Genomic DNA, 19,915 nt, shown 5'->3' with positions numbered 1-19,915 from the left:
TGCTCAACAGAGTCAACGTTAATTCTCGATAAGGATTTATATTAAAGGAAATTGCGATAGTTTCATTTGTCAATACCGAACTATATCCCAAGAACTATGCAAATCAAATCTAGTTAGCCAAATTGGAGGTCTGAGTCAAACAATGGCGTATGTGTGTATGCTGGTGCAGGACAAAAGCTGCCTGCGCTAAAGCAGCGCTGGTGCTGATGCTCGTGCTGTAAAGCTGCCAGCTCTAAGAGATCGCATAATTCAAATTGATAATTTGAACCTTTTGTCCTTTTTTCCTGTGGTCACTCTAAGTCATATTATGTTAATGCAAAATCTAAAGTTGTTTAGCTGAGTAACGGGTATCTAATAGTCGAGACACTCGACTATAGCGTTCTCTCTTGTTTTCTTCTTATAATATGCTGATATTAAAATAATCACTATTTCAGTAAACGCTGTTCAAAGAGTGATGAATTACTAATTAAAGAGTGATGAATTCATCACATTTTCACCAGTAATTCATCACTCTTTAATCAGTATTTCATCCCTTTTTCATCGCTTTTTCATCGCCTTTTCATCGCATTTTCATCGCTTTTTCATCTGATTTTCATCCCTTTTTTATCGCATTTTCATCGCTTTTTCATCGCTTTTTTTTCATCAGTAAAATTCATTCAGTAAATTTTCATATAAATTTCTTTTTATTTTATTACATTATTTCATTATTATTTCATTTATTTCATTACAAATAACTAATTAATTTAACTTAATTCAATCTACATATGTACGTTTTCAGTTGTCTCGGAGGTGTTGAGGATGTTTCGGTTTCGGTGCTCTTTTTTTGACTTCGTGCTTTATGTACTGGCTCTTCCTGACCAAGTATATCTAAAATAGAAAAATTATTATAAGATATATAAAAACTTACTACGTTTCTTCTTTTGCCGCCGGCCAAGTCCAGCTTAGTTTATGCTGGCCCAACAGTTTTATTATAAGCTTCGCCTTAAATAATGAATAAATATATTAACAGTATATGTAGGTACAGTTCAAAATAATTAATAAAATAACACAATTTCTGATAAATTTAGTTATAAAATTTCACAAAAAATCTCAGCTTTGATCTGTTTTCTCCGTTCTCTCAAATGCAAGTGCATGTAAAAACTGCGAAAACAACTTCAGTTGAAAACAAGGAGCCGTTAATCCTATTGTTTCTTTGCCTAATTTGTATTTACATGTTTCGCTTCGCACCAAAGCAGGGTATATAAAAGCATGTCCGACTATGCAAAATAATAACATAACTTAAATTCAATTAAAAAAGGAACCTTTCAAAACTATCATAATAATTTTATTTTTAAAAAGTATTTCCAAAAAATAATATAATTAATAAGAATCAACGACTACAATACAAAACTTATGCTAATTTTTTTTCAAGGGTGTATAAAGGTCGATCTGTTTACTTTCAATGTACAAAGTCTTAAAAATCATTATGCCGATATAGATGACGCAGTTATTCTGAAGAGCAACATTTTATTGCTTACCGAAACGTGGTTGGCTAATGGTCAGCAATGTAATATACCACACTTCAATTGCATCGTTCAGTTCAAACGTGATACCGTTCATGCTGGGGGTGTAGCAATATATCAGAACATGCGTGATATAACTAGATGATTTCCAAAAACATTCAGGACTTTTCTGTTCGACATACAAGCGTTGCGGACCTTTGTGCGGCTCAGTGTGTAATGGAAAACGGTATCACGGTGGTCATGGCAGTCATCTACGTTTCACCGAATCAGAAAATTGTGGATAGTCAAGAGTTCATTCACAGAGTACTGTTAGAATATACTGAAGAAGGTTCTCGACTTCTTCAGAGATATAATACAAAATTGTATGAAATTCCCCTAATTTTGGCGGGTGATTTTAACATCAACTTTTCTAATAAAAAATCAGAGCCACTGACACAATTTCTCCTTGAAGAATTCGATTTGAAAACAAGAGAGAACGCTATAGTCGAGTGCCTCGACTATTAGATACCCGTTACTCAGCTAAACAACTTTAGATTTTGCATTAACATAATATGAATTAGAGTTACCACAGGAAAAAAGGACAAAAGGTTCAAATTATCAATTTTAATTAGGCGATCTCTTAGAGCTGGCAGCTTTTGTCCTGCACCAGCATACACACATACGCCATTGTTTGACTCAGACCTCCAATTTGGCTAACTTGATTTGATTTGCATAGTTCTTGGGATATAGTTCGGTATTGACAATTAAAACCATCGTAATTTCCTTTAATAGAAATCCTTATCGAGAATAAACGTTAACTCTGTTGAGCACCTTGGCCAGCTGTTCCAAAGTCATCCGTTAGATGGCGCTATTGTATTGCGCCATCTACCCCAAGACATTGGTACCATGGGCCATGAAAGGCGGAAATGTAGGCGCTAGCCAGGCTTAAGCGTTTAATGAGTTTTTGGGCGTTAGAGAGGGCGTGACAAACTTCTATTAAGCCAATCGATAGGTAATGACGAAACAAATACATATCAATTAAAATTTTCATAATAGCATCAAAACTGTGGCCACAGCTTGTGGCTTGTGGGCGTCAGAGGGGGCGTGGCACCATTTTGAAACAAACTTGCGCTGCGTAGGAACTCCTAAAATCTACATGCAAAATGCCAATCTTCTAGCTTTTATAGTTTCCGAGATCTCAGCGTTCATACGGACGGACAGACAGACGGACATGGCTAGATCGACTCGGCTAGTGATCCAGAACAAGAATATATATACTTTATAGGGTCGGAAACGCTTCCTTCTACCTGTTACATACTTTTGCACGAATACAATATACCCTTTTACCGTCTGTCTGTCCGTATGAACGCTGAGATCTCGGAAACTATAAAAGCTAGAAGATTGGTATTTTGCATGTAGATTTAGGAGTTCCTACGCAGCGCAAGTTTGTTTCAAAATGGTGCCACGCCCCCTCTGACGCCCACAAGCCACAAGCTGTGGCCACAGTTTTGATGCTATTATGAACATTTTAATTGATATGTATTTGTTTCGTCAATACATATCGATTGGTCTAATAAAAGTTGGCCACGCCGACTCTAACGCCCAAAAACTCATTAAACGCTTAAGCCTGGCTAGCGCCTACATATCCGCAATACAATAGCGCCATCTAACGGATGACTTTGGAAAAGCTGGCCAAAGTGCTCAACAGAGTCAACGTTAATTCTCGATAAGGATTTATATTAAAGGAAATTGCGATAGTTTCATTTGTCAATACCGAACTATATCCCAAGAACTATGCAAATCAAATCTAGTTAGCCAAATTGGAGGTCTGAGTCAAACAATGGCGTATGTGTGTATGCTGGTGCAGGACAAAAGCTGCCTGCGCTAAAGCAGCGCTGGTGCTGATGCTCGTGCTGTAAAGCTGCCAGCTCTAAGAGATCGCATAATTCAAATTGATAATTTTAACCTTTTGTCCTTTTTTCCTGTGGTCACTCTAATTCATATTATGTTAATGCAAAATCTAAAGTTGTTTAGCTGAGTAACGGGTATCTAATAGTCGAGGCACTCGACTATAGCGTTCTCTCTTGTTTTCTTCTTATAATATGCTGATATTAAAATAATCACTATTTCAGTAAACGCTGTTCAAAGAGTGATGAATTACTAATTAAAGAGTGATGAATTCATCACATTTTCACCAGTAATTCATCACTCTTTAATCAGTATTTCATCCCTTTTTCATCGCTTTTTCATCGCCTTTTCATCGCCTTTTCATCGCATTTTCATCGCTTTTTCATCTGATTTTCATCCCTTTTTTATCGCATTTTCATCGCTTTTTCATCGCTTTTTTTTCATCAGTAAAATTCATTCAGTTAATTTTCATATAAATTTCTTTTTATTTTATTACATTATTTCATTATTATTTCATTTATTTCATTACAAATAACTAATTAATTTAACTTAATTCAATCTACATATGTACGTTTTCAGTTGTCTCGGAGGTGTTGAGGATGTTTCGGTTTCGGTGCTCTTTTTTTGACTTCGTGCTTTATGTACTGGCTCTTCTTGACCAAGTATATCTAAAATAGAAAAATTATTATAAGATATATAAAAACTTACTACGTTTCTTCTTTTGCCGCCGGCCAAGTCCAGCTTAGTTTATGCTGGCCCAACAGTTTTATTATAAGCTTCGCCTTAAATAATGAATAAATATATTAACAGTATATGTAGGTACAGTTCAAAATAATTAATAAAATAACACTTACCTAAATTTCTGATAAATTTAGTTATAAAATTTCACAAAAAATCTCAGCTTCGATCTGTTCTCTCCGTTCTCTCAAATGCAAGTGCATGTAAAAACTGCGAAAACAACTTCAGTTGAAAACAAGGAGCCGTTAATCCTATTGTTTCTTTGCCTAATTTGTATTTACATGTTTCGCTTCGCACCAAAGCAGGGTATATAAAAGCATGTCCGACTATGCAAAATAATAACATAACTTAAATTCAATTAAAAAAGGAACCGTTCAAAACTATCATAATAATTTTATTTTTAAAAAGTATTTCCATAAAATAATATAATTAATAAGAATCAACGACTACAATACAAAACTTATGCTAATTTTTTTTCAAGGGTGTATAAAGGTCGATCTGTTTACTTTCAATGTACAAAGTCTTAAAAATCATTATGCCGATATAGATGACGCAGTTATTCTGAAGAGCAACATTTTATTGCTTACCGAAACGTGGTTGGCTAATGGTCAGCAATGTAATATACCACACTTCAATTGCATCGTTCAGTTCAAACGTGATACCGTTCATGCTGGGGGTGTAGCAATATATCAGAACATGCGTGATATAACTAGATGATTTCCAAAAACATTCAGGACTTTTCTGTTCGACATACAAGCGTTGCGGACCTTTGTGCGGCTCAGTGTGTAATGGAAAACGGTATCACGGTGGTCATGGCAGTCATCTACGTTTCACCGAATCAGAAAATTGTGGATAGTCAAGAGTTCATTCACAGAGTACTGTTAGAATATACTGAAGAAGGTTCTCGACTTCTTCAGAGATATAATACAAAATTGTATGAAATTCCCCTAATTTTGGCGGGTGATTTTAACATCAACTTTTCTAATAAAAAATCAGAGCCACTGACACAATTTCTCCTTGAAGAATTCGATTTGAAAACAAGAGAGAACGCTATAGTCGAGTGCCTCGACTATTAGATACCCGTTACTCAGCTAAACAACTTTAGATTTTGCATTAACATAATATGAATTAGAGTTACCACAGGAAAAAAGGACAAAAGGTTCAAATTATCAATTTTAATTAGGCGATCTCTTAGAGCTGGCAGCTTTTGTCCTGCATACACCATTGTTTGACTCAGACCTCCAATTTGGCTAACTTGATTTGATTTGCATAGTTCTTGGGATATAGTTCGGTATTGACAATTAAAACCATCGTAATTTCCTTTAATAGAAATCCTTATCGAGAATTAACGTTAACTCTGTTGAGCACCTTGGCCAGCTGTTCCAAAGTCATCCGTTAGATGGCGCTATTGTATTGCGCCATCTACCCCAAGACATTGGTACCATGGGCCATGAAAGGCGGAAATGTAGGCGCTAGCCAGGCTTAAGCGTTTAATGAGTTTTTGGGCGTTAGAGAGGGCGTGACAAACTTCTATTAAGCCAATCGATAGGTATTGACGAAACAAATACATATCAATTAAAATTTTCATAATAGCATCAAAACTGTGGCCACAGCTTGTGGCTTGTGGGCGTCAGAGGGGGCGTGGCACCATTTTGAAACAAACTTGCGCTGCGTAGGAACTCCTAAAATCTACATGCAAAATGCCAATCTTCTAGCTTTTATAGTTTCCGAGATCTCAGCGTTCATACGGACGGACAGACAGACGGACATGGCTAGATCGACTCGTCCGTCTGTCTGTCCGTCTGTCTGTCCGTCTGTCTGTCCGTCTGTCTGTCCGTATGAACGCTGAGATCTCGGAAACTATAAAAGCTAGAAGATTGGCATTTTGCATGTAGATTTTAGGAGTTCCTACGCAGCGCAAGTTTGTTTCAAAATGGTGCCACGCCCCCTCTGACGCCCACAAGCCACAAGCTGTGGCCACAGTTTTGATGCTATTATCAACATTTTAATTGATATGTATTTGTTTCGTCAATACATATCGATTGGTCTAATAAAAGTTGGCCACGCCGACTCTAACGCCCAAAAACTCATTAAACGCTTAAGCCTGGCTAGCGCCTACATATCCGCAATACAATAGCGCCATCTAACGGATGACTTTGGAACAGCTGGCCAAAGTGCTCAACAGAGTCAACGTTAATTCTCGATAAGGATTTATATTAAAGGAAATTGCGATAGTTTTCATTTGTCAATACCGAACTATATCCCAAGAACTATGCAAATCAAATCTAGTTAGCCAAATTGGAGGTCTGAGTCAAACAATGGCGTATGCTGGTGCAGGACAAAAGCTGCCTGCGCTAAAGCAGCGCTGGTGCTGATGCTCGTGCTGTAAAGCTGCCAGCTCTAAGAGATCGCATAATTCAAATTGATAATTTGAACTTTTTGTCCTTTTTTCCTGTGGTCACTCTAATTCATATTATGTTAATGCAAAATCTAAAGTTGTTTAGCTGAGTAACGGGTATCTAATAGTCGAGGCACTCGACTATAGCATTCTCTCTTGTTTTCTTCTTATAATATGCTGATATTAAAATAATCACTATTTCACTGTTCAAAGAGTGATGAATTACTGATTAAAGAGTGATGAATTCATCACATTTTCACCACTAATTCATCACTCTTTAATCATTAATTCATCCCTTTTTCATCGCCTTTTCATCGCATTTTCATCGCTTTTTCATCTCATTTTCATCCATTTTTTATCGCATTTTCATCGCTTTTTTTCATCAGTAAAATTCATTCAGTAAATTTTCAAGACCAAAACAACAGCCGGAGAGTGCAGACGTGTTTTGCGCGAGCTCCGGAAAAAAACCGCTCAAAAGTGAAAAACAATAACTAAAAATACTAGAGTGGTGTAATAAAGGCAATCTTATTGCTAAATACAGTAAATAATAATTAGTGCTATGTAAAAAACTAGTGCAAAGTTATTATAAAAACTAAGAAGTGCCACGAGTGATAGCTCAATGAGCGGCGATTCAAAAAATGAGCGTAGAAGCTCCGTAGACCAGAGAAACAGTTATATTTCTTATTTCTCAACCCGCGATACAGAAGTAGAAAGAACTTCTTCAAAGAGCAACTCAGCCCTACTGACCATTGACAGTGCGAGAGCACGGTCTTGTTCTCCCGCCCTACTCACACCAACTCCCACTTCATGGAGCTTGCAGTGTAGAACCCCACCCCCAGCTTCGACTAACAGCTCACCAGCCACGAGCACTGCGACCTCGTTAATTTCTGCAACCGCAGCCACTGCAACAACAACATCAACGGTCGCCGTCAACAACAACGCGATTTCGAATGCGTTTGCAACTTCTGCAGCGCCGAATAAAACTACAAAGCCAAGTGTAAGTACGAGTGCCAATATCGGCAATATCAAACAACAACAAGTGGGTCCGGCTATACAGACTGGCATGGACCGTTACATCCAAATCAAACGGAAGCTAAGCCCGCAAAATAAAATGGTTGGAAATAAACCAAAACAAAATTGCCCTAATAAAGGCAGCGAACAACCAGGGGCATCTAGTAACAACAGATTCGCCCTATTGTCGGAAATTGATAATAATCAATCCGAATCTGGACAGGCTGTTCAAAAGAAACCAAAGCCCCCACCAATTTACATAAGGGAACAGAACTCAAATACCCTAGTAAAGAAAATTGTTGCGCTGGTCGGGAATGACAACTTTTATGTTACTCCCCTTGTTAAAGGGAATATTCATGAAACAAAGCTTCAAGCTAAAACAGAAGATCAATTCAGAGCTGTAACAAATTACCTAGACGAGGCTAGGAAACCCTACTACACGTACCAGCTCAAGAGTAGCAAGGGCTTGCAAGTAGTGCTAAAGGGCATAGAGCCCGACGTATCCACCAATGAGGTAAAAGAGGCATTGAAAGAAAAAGGATTCTTCTCCAAAAATATTATTAATATTATCAACAAAAATAAAAAGCCGCAACCACTCTTTAAGGTCGAACTGGAGCCTGAAAGCAGAGCCTTGAAGAAAAATGAAGTGCACCCGATCTATAAACTGCAATACCTGTTGCACAGAAGGATTACTGTAGAAGAACCGCATAAGCGGAATGGCCCGCTACAATGCACAAACTGCCAAGAGTATGGACACACCAGAAACAACTGCGGGCTTCGTTCAGTCTGCGTAGCTTGTGGTGGCTTCCACAAATCCGAACCTTGCCCTGCAAGCAAAGAAGACCCAAAGACAAAGAAATGCGCTAACTGTGGAGATAACCATACCGCAAACTACAGAGGCTGCCCGGTCTATAAAGAGCTAAAGAGTCAGTTTCAACAAGCAAAACAAGCACGCTCCCAGAATGCACGAAATGCGTACGTGCAATCCCAAACCACACCTAATGTTTTCTTTGCGAAAGCAGCCAGATCTTCATTTGGGCCCCTCAACACAAATGGGGGAGTTTCATACGCCAGTGCCCTAAAATCAGGACTTGCCAATCAGACGGGGTTCCCACAAGCTCAATGCTCTGAGCAAAATATAATAACACCTCAGCAAGCAATAGGACAATTACCAAACAGCATGGAAACCATGATGCTGACTTTACAACAGGGTATGATGGAATTTATGTCCTTCATGAAAACAACAATGACAAACCTTATGCAAAATCAAAACATTTTAATAAATTTGCTCACATCCCAACAATCTAAATAATCGATGTCTTGTCTTCGAATATCCATGTGGAATGCCAATGGCGTTTCACGGCACAAACTTGAAATAACTCAATTCCTCAATGAAAACCAAATAGATGTAATGCTGCTGGCAGAAACGCATCTCACAAGTAAATACAACTTCCAAATAAGAGGTTATACTTCATACTGCACAGATCATCCGGACGGTAAGGCTCACGGAGGAACTGGAATCCTAATCAGGGAACGCATTAAGCACCACTTTCACCAGAGGTTTGCAACAAATTATTTGCAGTCTACATCTATAAAACTACAAGCAGGCAACGGCAGTATCACTATAGCCGCTGTCTATTGCCCACCGCGTTTTACAATAACTGAAGAGCAATTCTTGGACTTCTACAATTCACTCGGAGATCGCTTTATAGCAGGAGGAGACTACAACGCCAAGCACACGCACTGGGGATCAAGACTCGTGACGCCCAAAGGAAGACAACTGTATAGAGCAATCATAAATTTGAGCAACAAACTCGACTATGTCTCCCCTGGCAGCCCCACATATTGGCCAGCTGACCCCAGAAAACTCCCGGACTTAATTGACTTCGCTGTGACCAAGAAAATCCCAAGAAATTTAGTCAGCGCCAAATCGCTATCGGACTTATCATCGGACCACTCGCCTGTTTTAATAACTCTCCTTCAAAGCCCGAAAGTAATTGAGCACCCCTTCAGGCTGACCTCGACTAGAACTAACTGGCTAGAGTACAAAAAGTACGTAAGTTCCCACATTGAACTAACACCACAGTTAAACATAGAGAACGATATCGACTTCTGTGCTGATGCCCTGGAGTCAGTACTCGTGGCAGCAGCCAAAATCTCAACACCAGAAGAGACAATCGTGCGTAGCAACCAATACAAAACTAATCTGCAAATCGAACAACTGGTTCGGGAAAAACGACGTCTACGACGCGTTTGGCAATCCTGCAGATCGCCCCATTCGAAGCAACTCTATAATGATGCCACCCGCAGACTCACCAAAACCCTCAAGCAAGAAGAGGAGCTTGCGCAGCGCCGGTACATCGAGAAGCTGTCGCCGACCAATACAAAGCATCCTTTGTGGAGAGCTCACCCAAATTTAAGCTCTCCGATAGAATCAGTCACTCCGATTAGAAACTCCTCGGGTACTTGGGCCCGCAGTGACGAAGACAGAGCCGAAACATTTGCTTTACACCTACGAAATGTATTTCAGCCGAACGCCGCCACAAACTCTCTTCAACTACCGCCGTTTAGCTCTGAAATTGCAATTAACCCGATTTTGTTTCAAACACCTGAAATTGCTAACGTCATTAGGAAGCAAATAAAACCGAAAAAGGCTCCAGGGGCCGACCTAATAACCCCAAAATGATAATTGAACTTCCAAACTGCGCAGTGGATGTTATATGCAAGCTATTTAACGGGATCGCAAAACTTGGCTCCTACCCCAAAAAATGGAAAAAGTCCGTGGTTATAATGATACCGAAGCCTGGCAAAGACCACACAATTCCCTCATCGTACAGGCCAATAAGCTTACTATCGTGCCTGTCCAAATTACTGGAAAAATGCCTGCTCACGCGCATTACACCATATTTAAGAGAACAAAACTTAATCCCGGCACATCAATTCGGGTTTCGAGAAAGCCACGGAACCATCGAGCAAGTCAACCGGATAACTTCAGAAATTCGTACAGCCTTCGAACATCGGGAATATTGTAGTGCGATATTCCTCGACGTCTCTCAGGCATTCGACCGAGTGTGGCTTGAAGGCCTTATGCATAAAATCATAACATTACTGCCAGAAAACACTCATAAGTTACTTAAGTCGTACCTCTACCACAGAGTCTTTGAGGTTAGATGCAATACAACGACATCCAACGAGTATAACATTGAAGCCGGAGTCCCACAAGGTAGCGCCCTGGGCCCTACCCTGTTTATCCTATACACAGCAGACATCCCTACGAACGAGAGGCTGACTACGTCCACATTTGCTGACGACACCGCAATCCTGAGCCGCTCGAGATGCCCAACTAGAGCAACAGCTCAATTGGCTGATCATTTGGAGGTAGTTGAAAAGTGGCTATCAGACTGGCGAATCAAAATTAATGAACAAAAGTGTAAACATATAACGTTTACCCTTAACATACAATCGTGCCCGCCGCTAACTTTGAATGGTACGCAGATTCCCCAAGCCAGCGATGTAACATATCTCGGCGTCCACCTCGACAGACGCCTAACCTGGCGGAGGCACATTGAATGCAAGAAAGTACATCTCAGACTTAAAGCTAGCAGCCTACACTGGATTGTAAATTCTCGATCACCCCTGTGTCTGGACTTTAAAGTTCTTCTCTACAACTCCACCCTCAAGCCCATTTGGACCTACGGCTCCCAGCTCTGGGGGAACGCGAGCAACAGCAACGTTGACATCATACAGCGCTCACAATCAAAAATCCTGCGAACAATCACTGGGGCACCATGGTATGTTCGGAACGAAAACATCCACAGGGATCTGGGCATACCACCGGTCAAAGATGAAATAGCAAAGCAGAAAGCGGCCTACCATAACAAGCTTACACTGCACCCAAATAATCTCGCAAGGAACCTAAGACGGGTTTCGAACAGAACTCGTCTGCATCGTAACGATCTACCAGCCCAGCAATAAATATTAGGGCCCGTTAGTCTAAATTCAGTCTACATGACTGTAAGTTAAGTTATATTCTTAAGATTTGATATACTTATTGTTAGTCTCATATAGAGAAGATTCAATAAATAAAGCATATATTTACAAAAAAAAAAAAAAAAAGTAAATTTTCATATAAATTTCTTTTTATTTTATTACATTATTTCATTATTATTTCATTTATTTCATTACAAATAACTAATTAATTTAACTTAATTCAATCTACATATGTACGTTTTCAGTTGTCTCGGAGGTGTTGAGGATGTTTCGGTTTCGGTGCTCTTTTTTTGACTTCGTGCTTTATGTACTGGCTCTTCTTGACCAAGTATATCTAAAATAGAAAAATTATTATAAGATATATAAAAACTTACTACGTTTCTTCTTTTGCCGCCGGCCAAGTCCAGCTTAGTTTATGCTGGCCCAACAGTTTTATTATAAGCTTCGCCTTAAATAATGAATAAATATATTAACAGTATATGTAGGTACAGTTCAAAATAATTAATAAAATAACACTTACCTAAATTTCTGATAAATTTAGTTATAAAATTTCACAAAAAATCTCAGCTTCGATCTGTTCTCTCCGTTCTCTCAAATGCAAGTGCATGTAAAAACTGCGAAAACAACTTCAGTTGAAAACAAGGAGCCGTTAATCCTATTGTTTCTTTGCCTAATTTGTATTTACATGTTTCGCTTCGCACCAAAGCAGGGTATATAAAAGCATGTCCGACTATGCAAAATAATAACATAACTTAAATTCAATTAAAAAAGGAACCGTTCAAAACTATCATAATAATTTTATTTTTAAAAAGTATTTCCATAAAATAATATAATTAATAAGAATCAACGACTACAATACAAAACTTATGCTAATTTTTTTTCAAGGGTGTATAAAGGTCGATCTGTTTACTTTCAATGTACAAAGTCTTAAAAATCATTATGCCGATATAGATGACGCAGTTATTCTGAAGAGCAACATTTTATTGCTTACCGAAACGTGGTTGGCTAATGGTCAGCAATGTAATATACCACACTTCAATTGCATCGTTCAGTTCAAACGTGATACCGTTCATGCTGGGGGTGTAGCAATATATCAGAACATGCGTGATATAACTAGATGATTTCCAAAAACATTCAGGACTTTTCTGTTCGACATACAAGCGTTGCGGACCTTTGTGCGGCTCAGTGTGTAATGGAAAACGGTATCACGGTGGTCATGGCAGTCATCTACGTTTCACCGAATCAGAAAATTGTGGATAGTCAAGAGTTCATTCACAGAGTACTGTTAGAATATACTGAAGAAGGTTCTCGACTTCTTCAGAGATATAATACAAAATTGTATGAAATTCCCCTAATTTTGGCGGGTGATTTTAACATCAACTTTTCTAATAAAAAATCAGAGCCACTGACACAATTTCTCCTTGAAGAATTCGATTTGAAAACAAGAGAGAACGCTATAGTCGAGTGCCTCGACTATTAGATACCCGTTACTCAGCTAAACAACTTTAGATTTTGCATTAACATAATATGAATTAGAGTTACCACAGGAAAAAAGGACAAAAGGTTCAAATTATCAATTTTAATTAGGCGATCTCTTAGAGCTGGCAGCTTTTGTCCTGCATACGCCATTGTTTGACTCAGACCTCCAATTTGGCTAACTTGATTTGATTTGCATAGTTCTTGGGATATAGTTCGGTATTGACAATTAAAACCATCGTAATTTCCTTTAATAGAAATCCTTATCGAGAATTAACGTTAACTCTGTTGAGCACCTTGGCCAGCTGTTCCAAAGTCATCCGTTAGATGGCGCTATTGTATTGCGCCATCTACCCCAAGACATTGGTACCATGGGCCATGAAAGGCGGAAATGTAGGCGCTAGCCAGGCTTAAGCGTTTAATGAGTTTTTGGGCGTTAGAGAGGGCGTGACAAACTTCTATTAAGCCAATCGATAGGTATTGACGAAACAAATACATATCAATTAAAATTTTCATAATAGCATCAAAACTGTGGCCACAGCTTGTGGCTTGTGGGCGTCAGAGGGGGCGTGGCACCATTTTGAAACAAACTTGCGCTGCGTAGGAACTCCTAAAATCTACATGCAAAATGCCAATCTTCTAGCTTTTATAGTTTCCGAGATCTCAGCGTTCATACGGACGGACAGACAGACGGACATGGCTAGATCGACTCGTCCGTCTGTCTGTCCGTCTGTCTGTCCGTCTGTCTGTCCGTCTGTCTGTCCGTATGAACGCTGAGATCTCGGAAACTATAAAAGCTAGAAGATTGGCATTTTGCATGTAGATTTTAGGAGTTCCTACGCAGCGCAAGTTTGTTTCAAAATGGTGCCACGCCCCCTCTGACGCCCACAAGCCACAAGCTGTGGCCACAGTTTTGATGCTATTATCAACATTTTAATTGATATGTATTTGTTTCGTCAATACATATCGATTGGTCTAATAAAAGTTGGCCACGCCGACTCTAACGCCCAAAAACTCATTAAACGCTTAAGCCCATAGCGCCTACATATCCGCAATACAATAGCGCCATCTAACGGATGACTTTGGAACAGCTGGCCAAAGTGCTCAACAGAGTCAACGTTAATTCTCGATAAGGATTTATATTAAAGGAAATTGCGATAGTTTTCATTTGTCAATACCGAACTATATCCCAAGAACTATGCAAATCAAATCTAGTTAGCCAAATTGGAGGTCTGAGTCAAACAATGGCGTATGCTGGTGCAGGACAAAAGCTGCCTGCGCTAAAGCAGCGCTGGTGCTGATGCTCGTGCTGTAAAGCTGCCAGCTCTAAGAGATCGCATAATTCAAATTGATAATTTGAACTTTTTGTCCTTTTTTCCTGTGGTCACTCTAATTCATATTATGTTAATGCAAAATCTAAAGTTGTTTAGCTGAGTAACGGGTATCTAATAGTCGAGGCACTCGACTATAGCATTCTCTCTTGTTTTCTTCTTATAATATGCTGATATTAAAATAATCACTATTTCACTGTTCAAAGAGTGATGAATTACTGATTAAAGAGTGATGAATTCATCACATTTTCACCAGTAATTCATCACTCTTTAATCAGTAATTCATCCCTTTTTCATCGCCTTTTCATCGCATTTTCATCGCTTTTTCATCTCATTTTCATCCATTTTTTATCGCATTTTCATCGCTTTTTTTTCATCAGTAAAATTCATTCAGTAAATTTTCAAGACCAAAACAACAGCCGGAGAGTGCAGACGTGTTTTGCGCGAGCTCCGGAAAAAAACCGCTCAAAAGTGAAAAACAATAACTAAAAATACTAGAGTGGTGTAATAAAGGCAATCTTATTGCTAAATACAGTAAATAATAATTAGTGCTATGTAAAAAACTAGTGCAAAGTTATTATAAAAACTAAGAAGTGCCACGAGTGATAGCTCAATGAGCGGCGATTCAAAAAATGAGCGTAGAAGCTCCGTAGACCAGAGAAACAGTTATATTTCTTATTTCTCAACCCGCGATACAGAAGTAGAAAGAACTTCTTCAAAGAGCAACTCAGCCCTACTGACCATTGACAGTGCGAGAGCACGGTCTTGTTCTCCCGCCCTACTCACACCAACTCCCACTTCATGGAGCTTGCAGTGTAGAACCCCACCCCCAGCTTCGACTAACAGCTCACCAGCCACGAGCACTGCGACCTCGTTAATTTCTGCAACCGCAGCCACTGCAACAACAACATCAACGGTCGCCGTCAACAACAACGCGATTTCGAATGCGTTTGCAACTTCTGCAGCGCCGAATAAAACTACAAAGCCAAGTGTAAGTACGAGTGCCAATATCGGCAATATCAAACAACAACAAGTGGGTCCGGCTATACAGACTGGCATGGACCGTTACATCCAAATCAAACGGAAGCTAAGCCCGCAAAATAAAATGGTTGGAAATAAACCAAAACAAAATTGCCCTAATAAAGGCAGCGAACAACCAGGGGCATCTAGTAACAACAGATTCGCCCTATTGTCGGAAATTGATAATAATCAATCCGAATCTGGACAGGCTGTTCAAAAGAAACCAAAGCCCCCACCAATTTACATAAGGGAACAGAACTCAAATACCCTAGTAAAGAAAATTGTTGCGCTGGTCGGGAATGACAACTTTTATGTTACTCCCCTTGTTAAAGGGAATATTCATGAAACAAAGCTTCAAGCTAAAACAGAAGATCAATTCAGAGCTGTAACAAATTACCTAGACGAGGCTAGGAAACCCTACTACACGTACCAGCTCAAGAGTAGCAAGGGCTTGCAAGTAGTGCTAAAGGGCATAGAGCCCGACGTATCCACCAATGAGGTAAAAGAGGCATTGAAAGAAAAAGGATTCTTCTCCAAAAATATTATTAATATTATCAACAAAAATAAAAAGCCGCAACCACTCTTTAAGGTCGAACTGGAGCCTGAAAGCAGAGCCTTGAAGAAAAATGAAGTGCACCCGATCTATAAACTGCAATACCTGTTGCACAGAAGGATTACTGTAGAAGAACCGCATAAGCGGAATGGCCCGCTACAATGCACAAACTGCCAAGAGTATGGACACACCAGAAACAACTGCGGGCTTCGTTCAGTCTGCGTAGCTTGTGGTGGCTTCCACAAATCCGAACCTTGCCCTGCAAGCAAAGAAGACCCAAAGACAAAGAAATGCGCTAACTGTGGAGATAACCATACCGCAAACTACAGAGGCTGCCCGGTCTATAAAGAGCTAAAGAGTCAGTTTCAACAAGCAAAACAAGCACGCTCCCAGAATGCACGAAATGCGTACGTGCAATCCCAAACCACACCTAATGTTTTCTTTGCGAAAGCAGCCAGATCTTCATTTGGGCCCCTCAACACAAATGGGGGAGTTTCATACGCCAGTGCCCTAAAATCAGGACTTGCCAATCAGACGGGGTTCCCACAAGCTCAATGCTCTGAGCAAAATATAATAACACCTCAGCAAGCAATAGGACAATTACCAAACAGCATGGAAACCATGATGCTGACTTTACAACAGGGTATGATGGAATTTATGTCCTTCATGAAAACAACAATGACAAACCTTATGCAAAATCAAAACATTTTAATAAATTTGCTCACATCCCAACAATCTAAATAATCGATGTCTTGTCTTCGAATATCCATGTGGAATGCCAATGGCGTTTCACGGCACAAACTTGAAATAACTCAATTCCTCAATGAAAACCAAATAGATGTAATGCTGCTGGCAGAAACGCATCTCACAAGTAAATACAACTTCCAAATAAGAGGTTATACTTCATACTGCACAGATCATCCGGACGGTAAGGCTCACGGAGGAACTGGAATCCTAATCAGGGAACGCATTAAGCACCACTTTCACCAGAGGTTTGCAACAAATTATTTGCAGGCTACATCTATAAAACTACAAGCAGGCAACGGCAGTATCACTATAGCCGCTGTCTATTGCCCACCGCGTTTTACAATAACTGAAGAGCAATTCTTGGACTTCTACAATTCACTCGGAGATCGCTTTATAGCAGGAGGAGACTACAACGCCAAGCACACGCACTGGGGATCAAGACTCGTGACGCCCAAAGGAAGACAACTGTATAGAGCAATCATAAATTTGAGCAACAAACTCGACTATGTCTCCCCTGGCAGCCCCACATATTGGCCAGCTGACCCCAGAAAACTCCCGGACTTAATTGACTTCGCTGTGACCAAGAAAATCCCAAGAAATTTAGTCAGCGCCAAATCGCTATCGGACTTATCATCGGACCACTCGCCTGTTTTAATAACTCTCCTTCAAAGCCCGAAAGTAATTGAGCACCCCTTCAGGCTGACCTCGACTAGAACTAACTGGCTAGAGTACAAAAAGTACGTAAGTTCCCACATTGAACTAACACCACAGTTAAACATAGAGAACGATATCGACTTCTGTGCTGATGCCCTGGAGTCAGTACTCGTGGCAGCAGCCAAAATCTCAACACCAGAAGAGACAATCGTGCGTAGCAACCAATACAAAACTAATCTGCAAATCGAACAACTGGTTCGGGAAAAACGACGTCTACGACGCGTTTGGCAATCCTGCAGATCGCCCCATTCGAAGCAACTCTATAATGATGCCACCCGCAGACTCACCAAAACCCTCAAGCAAGAAGAGGAGCTTGCGCAGCGCCGGTACATCGAGAAGCTGTCGCCGACCAATACAAAGCATCCTTTGTGGAGAGCTCACCCAAATTTAAGCTCTCCGATAGAATCAGTCACTCCGATTAGAAACTCCTCGGGTACTTGGGCCCGCAGTGACGAAGACAGAGCCGAAACATTTGCTTTACACCTACGAAATGTATTTCAGCCGAACGCCGCCACAAACTCTCTTCAACTACCGCCGTTTAGCTCTGAAATTGCAATTAACCCGATTTTGTTTCAAACACCTGAAATTGCTAACGTCATTAGGAAGCAAATAAAACCGAAAAAGGCTCCAGGGGCCGACCTAATAACCCCAAAAATGATAATTGAACTTCCAAACTGCGCAGTGGATGTTATATGCAAGCTATTTAACGGGATCGCAAAACTTGGCTCCTACCCCAAAAAATGGAAAAAGTCCGTGGTTATAATGATACCGAAGCCTGGCAAAGACCACACAATTCCCTCATCGTACAGGCCAATAAGCTTACTATCGTGCCTGTCCAAATTACTGGAAAAATGCCTGCTCACGCGCATTACACCATATTTAAGAGAACAAAACTTAATCCCGGCACATCAATTCGGGTTTCGAGAAAGCCACGGAACCATCGAGCAAGTCAACCGGATAACTTCAGAAATTCGTACAGCCTTCGAACATCGGGAATATTGTAGTGCGATATTCCTCGACGTCTCTCAGGCATTCGACCGAGTGTGGCTTGAAGGCCTTATGCATAAAATCATAACATTACTGCCAGAAAACACTCATAAGTTACTTAAGTCGTACCTCTACCACAGAGTCTTTGAGGTTAGATGCAATACAACGACATCCAACGAGTATAACATTGAAGCCGGAGTCCCACAAGGTAGCGCCCTGGGCCCTACCCTGTTTATCCTATACACAGCAGACATCCCTACGAACGAGAGGCTGACTACGTCCACATTTGCTGACGACACCGCAATCCTGAGCCGCTCGAGATGCCCAACTAGAGCAACAGCTCAATTGGCTGATCATTTGGAGGTAGTTGAAAAGTGGCTATCAGACTGGCGAATCAAAATTAATGAACAAAAGTGTAAACATATAACGTTTACCCTTAACATACAATCGTGCCCGCCGCTAACTTTGAATGGTACGCAGATTCCCCAAGCCAGCGATGTAACATATCTCGGCGTCCACCTCGACAGACGCCTAACCTGGCGGAGGCACATTGAATGCAAGAAAGTACATCTCAGACTTAAAGCTAGCAGCCTACACTGGATTGTAAATTCTCGATCACCCCTGTGTCTGGACTTTAAAGTTCTTCTCTACAACTCCACCCTCAAGCCCATTTGGACCTACGGCTCCCAGCTCTGGGGGAACGCGAGCAACAGCAACGTTGACATCATACAGCGCTCACAATCAAAAATCCTGCGAACAATCACTGGGGCACCATGGTATGTTCGGAACGAAAACATCCACAGGGATCTGGGCATACCACCGGTCAAAGATGAAATAGCAAAGCAGAAAGCGGCCTACCATAACAAGCTTACACTGCACCCAAATAATCTCGCAAGGAACCTAAGACGGGTTTCGAACAGAACTCGTCTGCATCGTAACGATCTACCAGCCCAGCAATAAATATTAGGGCCCGTTAGTCTAAATTCAGTCTACATGACTGTAAGTTAAGTTATATTCTTAAGATTTGATATACTTATTGTTAGTCTCATATAGAGAAGATTCAATAAATAAAGCATATATTTACAAAAAAAAAAAAAAAAAGTAAATTTTCATATAAATTTCTTTTTATTTTATTACATTATTTCATTTATTTCATTACAAATAACTAATTAATTTAACTTAATTCAATCTACATATGTACGTTTTCAGTTGTCTCGGAGGTGTTGAGGATGTTTCGGTTTCGGTGCTCTTTTTTTGACTTCGTGCTTTATGTACTGGCTCTTCCTGACCAAGTATATCTAAAATAGAAAAATTATTATAAGATATATAAAAACTTACTACGTTTCTTCTTTTGCCGCCGGCCAAGTCCAGCTTAGTTTATGCTGGCCCAACAGTTTTATTATAAGCTTCGCCTTAAATAATGAATAAATATATTAACAGTATATGTAGGTACAGTTCAAAATAATTAATAAAATAACACTTACCTAAATTTCTGATAAATTTAGTTATAAAATTTCACAAAAAATCTCAGCTTCGATCTGTTCTCTCCGTTCTCTCAAAT

The sequence above is a fragment of the Drosophila rhopaloa genome, unplaced genomic scaffold (genome assembly GCF_018152115.1).
Source record: "Drosophila rhopaloa isolate 14029-0021.01 unplaced genomic scaffold, ASM1815211v1 contig_36, whole genome shotgun sequence".
NCBI lineage: Eukaryota > Metazoa > Arthropoda > Insecta > Diptera > Drosophilidae > Drosophila > Drosophila rhopaloa.
The sequence above is the reverse complement of the archived record's forward strand: the minus strand, read 5'-3'. Positions refer to the sequence as shown.